Below are 18,109 nucleotides of genomic sequence, written 5' to 3'. Positions count from 1 at the left end.
CAACGAGCGCGCACATGTATGCACGCATGCACATGTATACATGCGCAGTGTGCAGAGCAGAGCTCTGCACTGAGAGAGAGAGAGAAAGAGAGAGAGAGAAAGATACCGAGGCAGCATCAAACGAACTTGATAATTTGTTCTTGGTCGAGCGCGAGATATAAACAATGACCGGAACAATCCAGCCTCCCGCAGCACACACATACATAGAAACACCGTCCGAGGCCTCCCGCGGCAGATATTATAGAAAAGGGTTGGAGTCCAGGAGGAGCTGCGCGCTATGCAGAGAGCACAGATCATTATTATTACCTTTCGGCGCGTATGCATGCGCGCGGGCTAGAGGAAAAAAAGGCAGGCTTATGTAGCTCGAGCAAGAATGTATAATAGCTAAGTGTAAACACATGCATTTAGTCCGCGGAAGATTCGCGCAAGAAGTGTATAATCGCTGAGAATAGCTACTATATTCCAGGTAAATAAATAAAAGTCAAAGCTCGTTGAACTCGCTGCACGATCCGAGAAGTGAGCATCGCCATCAGCGCATAATGAAACATAAGTGATATTAGAACTCGACGACTGTTTTAGAGCGGGTATTTGTGAAATAAAAGTCGAAATTCAATAAGAGAATCTCCAATCAAAATCCGATGCCGAGCGAGTTGCTCTCACTCTCTCTCTCTCTCTCGCAAGCCCAATGTCTCAAGTCAAGTGTGTCAAGTAGAAGTGCTGCTGGTACACAGTGCAGTATATAAGAACGGGTGCGAAGGGAATCGATTTTCTTGCGATATCCGGATGCAGCAGCAGCCACCCGTCGCGAGTTTTTCACTCCAAACCTTTGGGCTCTTAATTGAATTTCCTCCTTCTCTCTCTCTCTCTCTCTCTCTCTCTCTCTCTCTTTCGAGTTGAGCCACAGCGCGCGGCCTCTTGTTCTGGCGTATCAGCCTCTTTATATTCAGCCGCAGCACAGTGCAGGTCACCGAACTATAGCTACTACTACTACTACTACTACCAGTACCACTGGCAGCACCACTGGCAGAATAGTCGCGGCTGCTCGTCGTCGTTACGTTTTTTTTTCGCATAGCACGCGCAAGCAGATCGTGTTGCGGTTGCGGCTCTGATGGAATTTTTTGTTGGTTTTCGCAAATTATACGTATGTGCCACTGAGCGATAGAAAGAGGGACAGCAGCAGCGAGCTTGATCGATGACAAAGGCCTTTCGGGAAGGAGTAAAAAAAAGAAGATATCACAGAGCCGAATCAGCTTTATATTCCTATATAATATAAGGCATTTCTCCGTGAATTTTGGCCAGAGTAAAGCCACTGTAGTTGGTGCTGACAAGCACGCAGCTTACAAAATGGTTGGGGTTTGCTTGTAAGTACGCAGATTGGATTTACCTTGATGTGTACTTTGCAAGTAGACTTTTCGCACGTGTAACTTCCGCATTAGCCTGAAATATAGATAACTCCAAGCGTTTAGTTAACGCTTGTAAGCACGAGCTTGTATGCGAAAGCATTTCTGGCCCAATTAAATTATTTTCTCTATAATAATACATGATTTTGAGACTTGGCGCATTACTATCAAGTTAACCAAGTCGACTTTTTGATAAAAAGCGAATCTCTATTATCGTCCAGATGCATAACTGTGTTTCCGTGCGGCTACATCATGCGTATACGTTACATCTGTGAATACGTGAAATAAAGTTTTGCTTGACGCAGAATATAGGGTGCACGAATCAGACGTACGAGAGCGAGGACACATACACATACATACTTCTTCTTCTCTCTCTCTCTCTCTCTCTCTCTCTCTCTCTCTCTCTCTCTCTTATGCACTTGCGACTCGTCATTGCGACCGAGTGTAAACTTTGCCACAGAGCAATAGCGCAGAACTTATGCGCGAGCTCGAGACTTACTCATCGTATGTGTGTATAGTAGCTATCGCGTGTAGCTTTTCTAAGAAGCGACACGAAGATGTCTCAGTCGCTGTCGTCGCTATGTAACGTTGACTTGCGAAAACATCTCAACAGCGCACCTAGAGTGCTTCTACTTCTGCTGCCGCTGCTGCTGTCAACGCGCAGCTATTACAATTTGCAATCACTTACATCAAAAGCCAAAAATGCAATGTTTATCATTTGTTTATACAATTTTCCGATCTTTACAGTGCGTAGCACGATGCAGATTCATATTTGTCATCGAATTTTGCTTTGGAATACGTTCAAATATTCTCTGCGAATCATCGTTACCATCGTTTTTTCCTGGATTAATACGCAGTAAGAGATGCATTCGTAGCCATTTATATACTTTAAGCTATTAAGAGAGAGACAGAAAAAAAGCAGAAAAAAATTAAAGGCTTGTCTTCCATTCTTTCCATCCGTCAGTCTCTCTCGAGCGACGAATTCAGTGACCGATACAGCATGACCAGCTTTTTCAATGGCAAACCGCAAATAGCATGGCACTGCTATATACATATATACATGAAAAAACTGAAAATCCACCTATTGGCTTAGCTTATTGCCATCTTACCGAGATGTAAAAAAACGAAGTATTTCCAGCCTTATTCAGTCAGTGTGTATAATTCATTTTAGTGGTCGGTGCTTTTCTAACTAGACTCAGCACGGGCTTCGTTTCTCGCAAATTGAAAGTAAAAATGAACCTTCCGATCGTCACGCGTGAGCTTGCAATTTCAGTCGACAATCAACTGGAGAGTGTGTAACTTTCTATCCTTGGCGAAATTGTAAAATAGCGATAGAGAAGAGATAGAGAGAGAGAGAGAAAGAGAGAAGTGCATCAGAGGTAACATCGTGAATAGTTCGAACGTTGCGAGTCGATAAAAGGTTACAGCGTAAGGGAGTGGCTTGAACAGCTTTTCGACAACGTCGACGATCGGCAGCAGTTCTCTTCGTACTCTTCGCACTGTACGTATCGATTGATATCATACATGTATTATGCGTTCGATAAAAAGGTTTGATAAATTCTAAGGTTTAGAGAATGACGAAGCTATCCCAAAAATCCAATTTTTCATTCAATTTCTAAAAGTCTACTGAATTTTTCCGAAAAATGGTTTAAAAACTTGATTTTTGGATTGACTTCGCCCTGTTCGTAACTAATCATTTTTTTAGTCTGATTTTGTAGGTTCTCTTACTTTGTTTGAAGATTTAGCTCATGTAATGTATCATGAATAGGCTATCAAAGTTAAACCGCCAATTTTATACGTCACTGCGTGCGGAAATTGTTAATTACATCACTTGTGTGGGAAGTAGATGATTCTCATCCGGAAACTTGATAAATTTTTCATGAAACCTCGGTCTAAATTTAGCCAAAATATGTTTGGTATGGTTAATATGTTTTATATGCAGCAATGAATTGGGTCTTTACAGACATATCCTTATGTACAGTAAACCTACTAATTTGCCCACTATTAGTCAGTAGTTAAGCTGATCTAGCTTTTAAACTTTTTGAATCTATCATCGTAACACAAGTGAAAGCAACATTCTGAATACCGTTGGAAAATTCGCTCCTATATGTTCGCAAACTTTGTCTTTCTTTCAATATCTAAGAATTCTGATGTGCCCCATCTAGCAATCACTGAGGTAATAATTAGCAATTCTGTCGACAATTACAAAACTGCCTACGTAATAAGATATTTTATCACAGTGTGTGGAAAGTGCTACTTCTCGGACTATATGACGAAAAAATACTGTTCGCAACTGCATTTTATTCTGTTACTCCATTTCTGTTGAAAATACTTCATAATTTCAATTAATATTTGTTATCAACTCGTGATTGAATTGAATAAATATTTATTAAGAATAATAAAATAGTATGTTAAAATAATTTATTATGTATAACAAAATATTTGAAAATATTTCACAAAAAAATAATTATTTTCAGTTGTGGATTTAATTGAATAAACGAATTTAAATAGCATTTTAAAAAATTAATAGTTTCAATGTGTAAGAGATGAAATGTATCATTGATCTTGTCGTATGATTTTGTTGTAGTAATCTTCATATGGTGAACTTTTATTATGCCAAAGATAATTTCTGTGAAATACTTCAATTATACAAAATTATTCTAATCTCTAAGAAGCTTTAATTAAATAGTAATTACAAATATTGCTTCTATTTAAATATATTTTGTAACCTTTTAATTGTGGGTAGCCAACTGTTTGCAGGATTGCCCTCTAGTTTCTTGTTTACAAAACTAAATCAATAGGACCGCATATAAGCTGATGCCATAGTAAGGCATACGCTTGCTTATGGCAACAATACATGGCACGAGGCGGATGACGAGTGGCCATGACAGACATTCCATCGGTCGTGATCGAAGAAGAAATGATCTGGCGTGTATCGAGGTATAATAGAAGAAAAAAGAGAAAGGCCATAAATCGAAGGAACGGTATGGACAATTAGAAGGTCCTAAATACACGCAGGCCATCGAAGATATCATGCGAAAATTTTATATATAATACACGGGCTGGGCATTAGCACGGGAAAAGGACAGTTTTATTGTCTTAGGTTTAATGGACGGATAATTGTGATCTATTTCATTGGTCAATCTATCGAGGGAAAATAAGCGAGCTCGAGAAACGCGAGATGCACCGAGCGAGAGAAAGAGAGAGGAAAATCGCGAGGAAGAGGGAAAGGGCTCCGTGGAGCAGAAATTGTGTACCGATAAAACACGATGACGCTCGATCACTGGCGGGCGCGGCTTTATGTACTCCGCAGAAATCCGAACGTTAAGCATCTGAACTTCCGATAAATAATTTGAAACTTTACGATTTTCCAGATTACGTCATACGTCAGCGTCGTAAGGAATGTCGTCGGTGGCGCACGGAGCGCAATATTTCGTCGGATTTTAATTAAAAATCCCTCGTAGCGCGTAAAAATGATTTATGTTTCATGACTCACATACGTAGAACCTATATATACATAGCGTGTGTATGGGACAAGTAAAAAAGTCCGTCTCTGGACCTCCCGCGATCGAGGTGAACAATAGCCTTAACAACGGCGTGGCAGGTGTACGGCAAAAAGTATACACGTCTGCGCAGACGGTCAATCGGAAGCGATGATAAGTTAAGTTCTCGCTTGGCTTGTGCAGCCGGCATACATGTATAGAGAGAATCGGAAAGAGAGAGAGAGAGAGAGAAACGTAGAGAGCACGAGGCGCTAAAGCTCATTATATATCTGCGGCAAGGGAGAGAGAGAGAGAGAGAGAGAGAGGCAAGGACGCCTGTATAATGCATTCAACTGCTCGCTTGAGCCTGCACAAAAGTAAGTTCATCAGACGCAGAGAAAATGCCAAGCTCGTCTCTCTCTCTCTATGATACGCTCGGGCTCTCGGGGCTCCGAATTGCTCTTACCGTTGCGCTATGAATCACGCGCCGAGAGTCTCCGCTCGCGTCATTATGTGCCTCGGCCAAATTGGCGACGCGCGGACGAAGAAGAACTTGGCCGGAAGCGCTCCGCAACGTGTGTGCGCGCAGCAGATATGATATTATACATGCATCGTATAGCGCCAATCACTTGCAATATATACATATATGCACCAAAGTTACACATGCACTGCGCGAATTCTTTCACTTTTCTCGTCCTTCTTTTCAATACGAGAGAACTTAATTTTCGCCTCGGCGCTCACTGCACGCTTGTATATACCCTACGCGGCCATCTCGAGCACGCGATCGACTTTTCGTCACGTCTGTCTGCGAATACGCATGTATGCATGAAAATACGTGAAGTAGATTTGCGGATATGCGCGTGTGTGCACGATAATAAGCGCTAAAACGAATGATTTCTTTGAGGCAATTATCCCCTCCCGCATGCGTGCAATATATATAATACGGCAGTGCAGCATTACGATCCGCAGGCTCCGATCGGACGAGCTGAGAGGAAAATCTGTATCAGCGGTAAATCAACAACTACATAGTCGAGAAACTACGCTTCTGCCATTGTGATTCGAACGAAATTTTATTTCCCCGCAGAGAGAAGAAGCTTCTCTATATAAATCGTCCGAGCTAGCAAAAACGACAGTGATGCGCTTCTTCGATGGAGGATCGATCCGATTGATAAGAGTACGTTGTAAATCTGTTCATGTATATATAACTTTAGCTATTAAATCCCATGCTAATTATTTATGTACCTATAAGAGAGAGTCCGTTAGACGATTTCGAGCAGTTATTATTGCATCTTGTGCGTGCCATCATGGCTATTTTGGTGATAAGTTATCTCTGATATCACTAATAACTTATTTGTCCAAGTATATCGGCTCATTTTTTGGCAATCGGAAAAACGATAGACAACATAGCACATACGAAAAGAATAGCACCTACGGAAAAACAGATGGCAAGAACATATTTGTGACTATTGAAGAGTTCGATACAAGCTGGCCTGCAATCTTCGGACTCGGGGGTAAAAATGCAAACCAACAGGTCAACTCGCCGAGCAGCCAACTACACGTACAGTTCAAGTGTAATATCGGATATATAGGAGTCGGTGGACGTTCGCCCGAGGCACGCACGCGATTCAGCAGCGGCGCCTGGTGATCCGCATACACGCAATCTAATCCATCGTTCGGATCTCTATACGAGTCCGTGGCAGGGACCCGAGGTTACCCTCCAAACTGCATCGTACTATACACGGAACGGCAGCCTACGCCTCGCTCGCGAGCTCGAGAGCTGCCACAATATCAGATACGTATCGAGTCAAAATCATTTTCTCGCCGCAGCCGCCTCTTCTTTTTTCATGCTCCCTGCTGCACACGGCTCGACGTTCGATTCGTAGGTAATATCGTCGCTCTCTTTCTTATAAACAAAGAAGTCCTAGGATTGTAGAAAGTAACGATGCTTTAACACATGGGGCAAAGAATGACACGAGCTCGCGCGCGCGCGAAAGCGGATAAATCGCTTTCACGTGAGTGTACATTGCCAAGGGCACCGCACGCTATCTACCTACCTGTCTCGCCATATATAACTCTGGACTGCCGAGAAAAAGAGAGAGAGTCAAGGATATATATATGTACGAATGTGTATGTGTGTGCAAGTGTATGTATGTATGTATATTGCGATGAGATAACCTTTAGTAACTGCTCGCTCTTATGCATCTACAAAGCCACGCAAGGATCAGCCAAAGAAAACCTGATATTTGAATCAATTTTCACGTTACCGCATAGCTGTATCATCGAAAATTACATACTCGCTGTTGCCGACGCTGCTACTATCTGCTGCTGTTGCTGCAGCTAAGCGTCAAGGGGCAACTTTTCCTTCACGCTCAACGTATCGCCTTCCACATAGCGATTAATATCTGACTTGGTCAAAAAAATCATCGCTTAATATATCATTCGAGGTATTGCCGTATCAGGCTGTCCGTTTCAATAAAGACAATAATATGTAACGAGAGTAGAGCAAAAAATGCAAATAATTTTGTGAAATTTGCAAGGAGGGGAAAAAAGAGGAAGTAGGAATTACCGAGCGATTTTTCATTCCTCTCTCCCTCTCGCACTCGCTCTGGGCCGAAAATTGCAGGAGGCGCAATATAGGCTTCAATCATCGTCGCGAGTAATATCGCCTTACGGTACACACGGAGTCACGCGTACATATACATACACACATATATGTGCACATACGCACGCGGCATTTGTATGTATCAACGTAAAGCGCGCAGCAGACACATATATGAAGTTGTAACGTTAAGCGGTTAATACGTTACGTGCCGGAGCGCGTATTATTTTTCGGAGCTCATACATGGCGCGGCGGTGCGGCTATTGCGCGGCAGAGACCCCCTGCGGATAACGGGGATACATATAGACACGTGGTCGGCAGAAATTGCCGATTACCGCCCACACCTCGATTTATAATAGCTTTTCGGCCGATTGAGATGGCGCACAATGGCGCGCGCGTCTCCTTGCGCATGCACCGAGTATATTTATAAACACGAGCGAGCGATCTATTAATGAAGCCGGTCGAGCAACTGAATTAGAACCTGCACACATCGAGGGGACTGGGTCTCTTCGTCGCCCGACCCAAATTAACTGGAAAACCGGTTGTATGCAGGAAACTCGTTGATGCTGATCAAGCTCGTCACTGCTGAGACGGACGAAAATTAGCATCGCGCTGCATAATAGCCCGTATTAGCCGTAAGATAGGACACCCGCTATTGAGTCCACGCTTGGCGATTGTTGCGAGGATAACGAAGCGACGAGTGCGCGACGCGACTTTTTTCCCGACCAACGCCGACGACCAGCTCGACAACAATCGAGCCTCTCGAGCTCAGGTATTTTTAAATGAGTTGCGCTAGGCTTATAAGCTGCGATCCTAATGCGGCCGAATTGGGGTCGAATGGAAGAAGACGATGCTCTTGTGGAGCTGAATTTCGACATCGATATACTCTACGCAGTGCGATCCGTTACATCAAGGACTCTCAGCGAATTAATCTTGCAAGTGCTGCTACAGGAATTATAAGCGCATCCTAAGCAGGTACGGTCGATCGTCCTCGAGACTCTCTGGCATGTATATTAGCAGGACGGAGTGGGTCCTAATTGTTGTCATACGGTAAAATAGCTACTCGACGATTCAAAAAGAAGCTGCTCCAAGATCAAAATAACAAAACAAACTACATCGAACTCGAGTGTAGCGAACGGAGTAATTAGACTTGAATGAGGCAGACAAACTTTTAAGTGTTCCAAGTGTGACTTCGATTATAGTCAGCTAATTAGCGATTGAACAAATTTTAATTCAAGCGGGACCATTGATTTATCCCATCCAGTGAGAGACTATCTATCGACGTTGGACGAATTTTAACTCGCGACGTGAACAACAAAGGAACGTCAGTAAAGGTACTTGAGTTGTACGTTTACTTAGAGGTACTTGTACTTGGGAAGAGAAAATGTTCATTTCGAATAATAGAACGAAGAAAAGAGGGCCGAAAGGTAAGGAAAAATCCTCAAGGTGCTTCTCTGCTTTGGGTCGAAGGTAAGCACTTTTTCGCAGTTGTGATCGGATTTGATCGTTGCCGCCCGTTTCCGATGGAGTTTGGCTAGCTCGCACCGCCTCGCCAGTGTGCAGCGCGGCTGTAAACGGATTTAAAGTGCAGCTCCAATTCGACGAGTCGAGGAAATTCTTAACGGTTTGACGCGCCATTATCCCGTCGTTTTTTTCTAATAACAAACCCAGCTCGAACGAATATCGACTGCATTTAAAAAGCTCGTAGAATATTGCGTAGTGTGCGAGGGATGAAATTCCGCATCGTGCGATAGTCGATGTATATACGAGTATATATCGAGTCGAATAGAAAGAAAGAAAGAAAAAGGGAGAGAAAAAGAGAAAGAGAGAGAGAGAGAGAGGCGAGATTTAATGCTGATTACGAGAGGTCGCTCGGCTTGCTCCTTTAGTGAGTCGCCTACGGACACGTTAGAGAGCTGTCATTTCGAGAAACGTGTCCGTTCGGTATTCGCACTGCAGAGCCGGCCGTACATAGCTGCTGCTGCTGCTGGTACTCTGCGCTGTGCATGGCTGCATGTAGCATCAGATCGCGTGTTCCCGGGAATTTTTTCATTTTCGGTGCACTGCCGCACTTCAATTTTACGGGTGAGAGAAAGAGAAAGAGCGTCTATATAAATCTGACCTCCGAGCTTGGCTTTGAGTTTCCACAGCGGTGCAGCTGTGTTATAACACGATAAAAAGTCGGGATACGAGCGCGAGGGCTGTCCGACGTGAAGCTTGACGTTACCAGTAATCTTCGGCTTAACTTCGTCATTTGTTTCTCGCGGTTTCGCGCACTACTACCGCCGAGCTGTCCGATTTGAAAAGTATTGCCGATTATTTCAACGGATAACTCTCGGCTTGGCTCGAGCTTTAATGCATTATTATAATCATATAAAGATTCATATGTTACATTCATAGAGTACCACGAGTGTGCTGAAAAAGCAAGATATATACAGACAGTGGGGCATTTGTTTGAAAGCGATGAAAATAATTAAATAATTAGGGTGAATCGTAAAGGTAGCGATTATCTATATTTTTGTAACTGTCATACTAGAGCGGAATAAGTGAAATAAATTTTGTGCGTGCGCATGTACACGTGCGAGCATATAAGCTTGATAGGTAAATAGGCACGGAGAAAGAGAGAGAGAACTAGAGAGGGAGCTGGAGCGCACAGTTGAGCAGAACATCAGAGGAAATGGTGCGATCGCGTGCGCTAGTCTTTCGTTTTAAAGTGACACGTCGGCGATTCCTCGGTGCGATGCAAAAGGCTTCGCAGCTTTCCTTGCTCTCTGCCTATACGTACATCACTGCCTCACAGAAGCTCGAGTCCTGCGCTATTCGATGCATGTGACTCTATATATACACAGCCGAGAGAGCGAGCGAGAGGTAAGTATGTACTGTACGTATGTATATCTGTGTCGCTAAGGAAGGCACGATCCTGCTGCCGCCGCCGCCGCCGCTGCTGCATCGGTCAACGTCACGGCTGTGCTGATGCCACTAGCAGAAATTCAAACCATGAGAGAGATGGAGAAATGCAGCAGCCGTATATACACCGAGAGAGAGAGTAGAGGAGAAAAAAAGACGCGAGCTCGAGAGAGAAGAGAAGCTGACTCGAGTGTAGGTATTATACGTATAGCTAGCCGAGTACGAGGCGGCAGCCCTCGATTTGTATGCTCGACGCCGGCGCGCGTGACGCGACATTGTGTTATGCGCTCGGCTCCTCCGTATACGTATATACCTCGTGCGCGCTTCGGCTCCTCGACGCTCGTCCTTTTCCATATACACTACGTCTCCGATCCCTGCCAATATTTTCTACTCCCTATCGATGTGTAAACGATTTGTGTGCATAGGCTATAGGCGGCAGCTGCGCCCGAGCTAATAGAAATCGACTCGACATTTAGTGGAAGAAAAATAATGCTAAAAAAGCTAATATAAACGCGTATGCGTATGGGACGAGTCGAACTTGAGGACGTTGAGGCAGAAAGCGAGCTTCGTGGCACGCCAGGGTCATGTACCTTCGTGTACCGCATTTAGAGTTACTTAAGTTCGTACGTATAACGTGTAGCATGTTTATACGCGTACTGCAACAGAAGGAAGCATCGCAGAGGTCAAATGGAATTACGAGCTATTAGATTAAACGGCGCCCTGTTCTCTGGATGTGCAGTGCTGCGCACACTACGCTACAGAGGCCACGCGTATATATAGACTCACTCGCTGCATGCGCACGAGGTGGGCAGCCGCCTAGCAAGCGCCACCGCGTAAATATTTCTCTAGCGTATACGTACCGGAGCACCGACCAAAATCTCGGAGCTGCTGTTGCCTCGTGTTGTGCTGCAGTATGCATATAATAAGAGTGAGAGTCACGTGTACGGAGCGGCGGAGACGTGGTCGCGTATACAGACAGAAGGCGAACGTGTATGTAGTGCGCACGCAGTGCAGCAGAGCTCCCTCTTGGCATCGCACGTCTCGTTTTATCATATTCGCTTTGGCCGCGCAGAGCTCGGTACTTTTGACTGAGCTCTCGTGTAACACATTTTCTGCTTCTCTTTCGTGAACGAAGCGCGACGATGCGATTTAATTCGCGGACAGAAATTCCTCCGCTACATTCCAGGGCGATGAATTTGTCATGACTCGTCAAATTTCCCGATGCTCGCTGCACTTTTCGCTGTGGCATCGAAAATTCCATAAAGCGTCGAAAAAGCTTTTGGCGCTTGTTTTTTTCCCCTCCAGCTCTTTCTCTGTACGGATAAAATTTGCTCGTTCCATATACCTTTCGGAATTAATATATATGTGACAGGGTTACTTGGCGACATGGCTTTGGGGCTACGTACGGGTGTGCTAACCTCGCTTATACATGTACGCGAGCGTAAACACGAAACTCTCGGGCTACGTTTTTGGCTGCTCACAGAGAGAGTGGATGTGTTCTAGGAGAGGAGCGCACAGAAAAAGCGCAAATCCCCAAGGCAAATGGATGTTCTTATTATCGCACACGCGGGCTCTCTCTCTCTCTCTCTTTCGAGCTAGTGAACGAATAAACGAACGAACGAACGAACAGCCGCCCGCCGCAGTAGTGAACTATACGGCGCATGGCTCCAGCAGCACTCGGTTAAACGTCCGATACACGGCACACTGCTACAGCGCAGCCAGGGATATCCCCGAGAAATCCAATGAAATAGGGCCGCCATTAACGGTACCCACACACAAGCGCAGGCGCGCGCTGCCATGCACACCGACAAGGCCGCCACTGCTTGCACTGCTTGCACTGCTGCTGCTGCTGCTGCTGCTGCTGCTATCTCGCTCTGGTAAATGTTAATTGAATGCGCTAATTCAGACTCTAATCTCGCGTAACCGTATTTAGGAGTAATTGCAGAATACATATATACGTATTTATATATGTGTGTACCTGTGTGCCGCGCAACATACACACAAACACGCACACCAACAGTGTAAATTTCTACACACGATATTCAGGAATATTCCCTACTGCGCTACTGCCTTCCTCTCTCTCTATCCACACGTATATGCGACGAGCGATCGCAGCGGCTCGATTTAAAAGCGCGCCTCTGCGTATATTAATCGGCCTCGACCCGACCTGCTTTTCGCCAGCTCCTGAATTCATTTCGCCGCGCTCGAGAATTTGCCTTTTGGTTTTGATAAAAACAAAGCGGCTGCACAGATAACGCGCCAGCGCGCTGACATTTTGTTTAACGAGGTATTTGTATTCGCATCGACGATAATGAAGCGATTACATGCAGGACATTGAGATAAAATAATTACTGTATACATGTAATAAGTTAATGAGAATAATGACGTTTCGAGCGAGAAAAAAAGGACGAGTTTTCTTTGCATCTACGGATCTAACATAGTCGCGTTCGTATAGCAAAATAAAAGGATAGCGCCGGAGCTTTCAAAAGGGCCGCTGCAGCTGAGAAAGGTTGAAAACTCGTATAATCTGCATAATACATGAAATAAAAAAAGATGTTTGGGTGCAGTGCACGTGAATATATACGTCGAGGAGGCGATAGAAAGAAAAAGGACTTGGCAGTGGAGTCTAGCTGGGGAAAGGCACAACGCGGCGCGCGTGGGCGGCTGTCTGCTCATTGTCAGGAGGCAAAGTAATTATTTTTCCCGGGGGTTCCTGTCCGACCTTATTTGCTGCCGCAGTTTTTTGTGCGCGTGCGTTAGCCGCGTTTGGCTACTGCTGCAATGTGCAGCCTGCACTTATACACACACACACTCACCAACACCCACGTATACATGGACGAGAGAAGAGAGAGAGAGTTGAGTTTTCGCGCTTCGCTTGCTTCAGTGCAGCCATGAGGCAGTCAGCAAAGGCAAGCGACGAGAGGGTGTATTTATATACACACATACACATAGATGCATACAGAGAGAGAGAGAGGGAGGGAGAGGAACCAAGCAGCGAAGCGTGGCGTGGCGGCTAGCAGTCGTCGCTTCGCTGATTTCCTTTCCTTCCTTCCGTCTGATGCCGAATGCCTATATACCAGTGTATGTGTATATGAGTATGGATTCATGCTCACGAGGCAGCTTGGAAAAATAAAAAAGCTACGGCTCTATGTGCTTCTTTTTATCGCGCGCCGGCCTCGTACACCTACGCTACTACTGCTACTGATTGTATTTGTTTTCGCTTCTTAGCGTGGCAGGCCCTAGCTCCTTTTTTCGAATCACTGACTCGCTAGTTGACGCTCGGATTTTTCACGGAAGCTTCTCGTCTAGCGCAACTTTATATTTCATGTGTGTATGTGTACACATTTTTCGACTTATGCTCTCTCTCTCTGTCTGTTTTGCGAGCAACTGCAGTACACGAGGGTGACAATTGGCTTTCTCGAGCGATATGAATTTCGCCAACTCGACTGATTTCTGCTGCAGCGTCGACGCCCGCCACGCTCAACACGAACGAGTTGCGATCACGCTTCTCTGCGCGAATCCTCCTGGAGTTAGTGAATTCGCATGCGGCAGCTTTCCTCTCTCCATCCGTAACGAGATCGCTGCTTTGCTGCACTTCGCTTCCCTCTCTCTCTCTCTGTATATAGCGCGGCATCTATTGAAATGCGCATCGCATTATATGCGTGGGCGGAGAGCATCAAGGTCACTCGAAATTAACCGGTACAAGTGCTGTACGGATCGGGCCAAACTTTTCTCGGTCCCTTCGCGAACGTGTACTGCCTGCAGTTTAATTACGATCGAGCTCGCTCATTTGAAACAATTTCGTGAAATTTTACTGATTATAATGTAAAGTTTACGCTCAGATGAAAAGATAGAGGGATGGCAAAAAAGTTGCACGAATGCGAAAGCACGCGGCGTGTATGTGCAAGTTCCAGTATACATATATACAAAAAAGAATTACGATGCAGAGAAAGAGAGGAAAGAGCTACTGTCTGTGCAGCGGACGTAATACGTAGACATATAAAAAGGCAAGGCGAGATTGGGGGGAGGATTTTCCTATATCGAAAGATGCAGCGAGGGAGCGAGAAAAGAGAGCAAGAGAGGCGGAGGGAAGGAGCAGCAGCAGCAGCCGATAAGGCTAGATTCCAGCTGGATGAGCTTGCAATTTAAATAGATATGCGCTTGCTCTACTTATAGGTGTATATTTCATACTGTAGGTTTATATACAGTTGCGATGCGGGGCTTTGTAGAATAATTTAAAGAGGGTGCAGAGATTCTCTCTCTTTTCAAGACTGTGAGACGAGAGAGAGAGAGAGAGAGAGAGAGAGAGAGAGAGAGAGAAAGCGCGTGTATATATGTATGCAGAGCACACAGACAGGCGCGCGCGCGAGCGAGTCGGGAAATTATATTTTCAAGCGACGAAGCTTCGCAGCCTAATAATGCAGCTACCTCACAGATCCGCGCATATAATGCAGCTATTCGCTATAATAATGGCGGTTTAAGCGCACGGCTTCGAGAGAGAGAGAGAGAGAGAGAGAGAGAGAGAGAGAGAGAGAGAGAGAGGGAAACACGAGTTATTTCATTGTAGCTGCTTAAATCTGCATGCCAGTTAGCATAGACAAGTTGGCTTTGGCGCGCAAGTCGAGCGGCCGGGGGTGTGTCACGACGGCGGCGGTGGCGGCGTCATCGTCTTCGCGGAGCTGCTCGTCACACCGCAGAAACATTTCTTCCTTCCATTGCGCGTCTCGTTTTGTCCTCTCTCTCTCTTGAGCGCGCTCTATAATCTCCTCCTCGCGGCATTGAGTTAACTCGGGCTCGCGGATAAAATATATATACTTTATATGGTAAGAGCTCGGCTTTGAATCTAGTTGCACTGGCTTTTCATAAAGATGCTGAGTGGTCGTTAATATAAATGCACCGCGACGGCAAGAGTTGGTGCAAATATACATGCATATATACAGCTGCACACGCGTACAAAGATAGACAAAGCTCAGCGAGAAATAAAGGGAGATTATATTCTTTATCGGTGCCGAGGCTAGCACCACCGATTCATCTTTCGCGCGTTCAAGGAAAAACCGAGCCGAGAATAAAAGACATTTTTATATTCTCGTCGTCGCACGCCATTCGACTAGATCAGCTCTCTTACCCCTTCCCCCTCTCCCTTCTCTGCATTTATTTTCCATTTTTTGCCCTTTTTTTCACCGAGGTTTAGCAATTATTACGCGGCGCGGCGCAGACTCGGCCTCGCGCGCGCGCACCTGATAATCTACCTATAAGTAAAAAGGCAAAAGTATACGATTGTCTCTCGCATCAAGAATTTGCTTATTCGTGGTCGTGGAGCTATAAATTTCTGCAGCTCGTGGATTATTTCCCTTATTTTTTTTTGCCCTCACATTCGCACCGTCAGCACGTTTGCATAGCCCAGCTGCACGTATGTCTATGTACGTGTGTGTATGTGCGCGAGTGCGCAAGACGCCAAGGAGAAATAAGTGTGTATCTGTATCAGCAAGAATATAAAGTAAAAAGTGGAAAAAAGAAGGAAGACGCAGCAGCCAAAGGGCTCGGACGACTCAGTCGAAGAATCGAAGCAAAGAAAGACAATTACTGCACTTGAAAAATCGCCAAGGCTTTCCCTTTTCTCGCGCTGCATATTATAAATCGCTGAGCTACTATTGTTGGCTCGACCGCAAACCAGCTGCATTCCTTATTAAAAGTATATATAGATAAACTATGCTCGATATATACGCATGGAACCGAGAAATTTTTTTTTTACTTTTTATCTCGAGTCAGCTCGAGAAATCAGCTGCGCTGACACCGCTTAATAATGCACAAGAACTCGGAGCAGCTCTTCTTATCCTCCTTGGGTAGATGGACTTTTTTCATCGAATGAATTCGTAGGCCGCTCTTCCATCTAACGCGTGTATAGATTTATTAACGAAGCATAACGAAGATAAGATGTTGATCTCGCGCTCGAATGAAAACGTTTACGCGCCCATCGCAATTAGATTTTCCGGGATGGTCGGCCCGCAGTGTCGTCGTAAAAAGTCACGGCAGCGAGAGCCTTTAGCCGCTCTTATCACTTTCGCACGCGAGGTCCGCTATACCCGCTATTTAAGTGGCCATATAATAATAAGATTGTGCAAGAGTAGTATGCGTTAAAGCCGCACCGACACTTTTACTCATACAGCGACGTTCGATGTCAGCGGCTATAGCTCGTCAAGGCGCTTCAGTCTATATAACGCATGAGTCTGACTCATCCGAAGAGTGGCAAGTAGTAAAGTTTTCTTGTTTATACCAAACGAGCCGCGCGGGCAACGTTATGGGGTCGAAAAATAAAGAAAAAACGGCCAAGAGTGTAACGCCCAGCGGAATTGCTTCACTTTGAGACGTGCAAGTGCCAGGAGCGTGAAAAAAAACTCTCTCTCTTTCTCTCTCTCTACAAGCAGTTTCTTCGGTGAAAACCACTGAAACAAGACTAATTTTCGAAAAAGTCAAGGTTCAATAAACGCACTCGTAGCCGCAGATCGGCTTTCGTTCGTGTTTTGTTCTGCCAATACGACAGACGAGTCCGACACGTTTCTACACATACATATAGGTATACTGTACGTACAACGCTCAGCTCGTAATTCTTAATTAAAAATTAATTATTCAAATGGAAAATGTGTGTTACATAAATACATCCATCCGAATGCGTACGACGTATATATAGCTGGCTATTGCATATATAAGTCTGTCTCTCTCTGCGAGCATTAAAAGTGCAGAGCACGGAGGAGCTCCGAGCCCTTTGCTGTTAATTGCAAAAAGAAGAATAAACTTTTTTACCTTCGTCATCCAGTGGCTGATACTATTATGGGGTCTTCCAACCAGCCGCTAAGATGATAAAAAGCGTAGGAAATTACGTGATCGCGATAACCACGCACCGCCGCGGCGGCGGCGGCAGCAGCAGCAACATAATATAAAGTCCAGCAGAGAAATCAGTATTCAAAAAGGCTTGGCTATATACGTATACGCGCGCGGCTCCTAGTCACGCTGCAGTTAATGGGTTAATACCGGCGTGTATCTCTTCGCCCTCTCTCTCTCTCTCTCTCTCTCTCTCTCTCTCTCTCTCTCTCTCTCACTAGTGCGCTGCACATATAGATATATGTACATCGCAGCTCGTCTATAAATAAAGACACTGCGTTTAATGCAGCAAACTGGTATACATATTTTTTTTCAGCGAGGCTATTCTTTGAATCGACAGGCCACTTCTGAGTAGTATCCAATGAGAGTCTAAAGCTCGGCAAACGAGAATCAAAAAGTCCCGATGCGATCGCGTATTCAAGCAGCTATAGATATATAAAAGGGAGCAAGAGAGAGGCGCATCTGAGATTGCGTATGTATAACACGTTGGATCGGGCGGATTCTTGCGCTCGGCTCCTTCCTTTTTCCCCTCTCTCCGGCATCGGTGCGAAGGTATTTTGTACATACATCGACGTCGCGCATTTCATATGGTAACGAGTGAGAGCGAGCTAAAGTGCGAGTGCAGTAATTAGTCGACTGCTTATACGTGATTTTCGCACTAATGAAGGAACACCTCTTGCATATATGTAGAGACAGAGAGAGAGAGAGAAAGACTGAACGAGCCCGATGACTGATTTATGCGATGTTATAGTGATTTGAGAGAAAAAAAGGTGGAAGAAAAAAATAATAGGCAAGGACTTATCGGGATCGACGCAGAGATTAAGAAGAGAGGACGGATAATA

At 45.0% G+C, this 18,109-nt stretch overlaps 1 protein-coding gene across 2 annotated transcripts in view; it reads right to left on the bottom strand.

The window, feature by feature from the left end:
• The window catches only part of LOC106651581 (autophagy-related protein 16-1), a 339,331-nt gene that overhangs the window by 132,676 nt on the left and 188,546 nt on the right, over positions 1–18,109 (bottom strand). The gene's annotated exons all lie outside the window — the stretch shown is intronic.

The sequence above is a fragment of the Trichogramma pretiosum genome, unplaced genomic scaffold (genome assembly GCF_000599845.2).
Source record: "Trichogramma pretiosum strain Unisexual culture from Peru unplaced genomic scaffold, Tpre_2.0 scaffold68, whole genome shotgun sequence".
NCBI lineage: Eukaryota > Metazoa > Arthropoda > Insecta > Hymenoptera > Trichogrammatidae > Trichogramma > Trichogramma pretiosum.
This window is presented reverse-complemented; position numbering and strand designations above follow the sequence as displayed.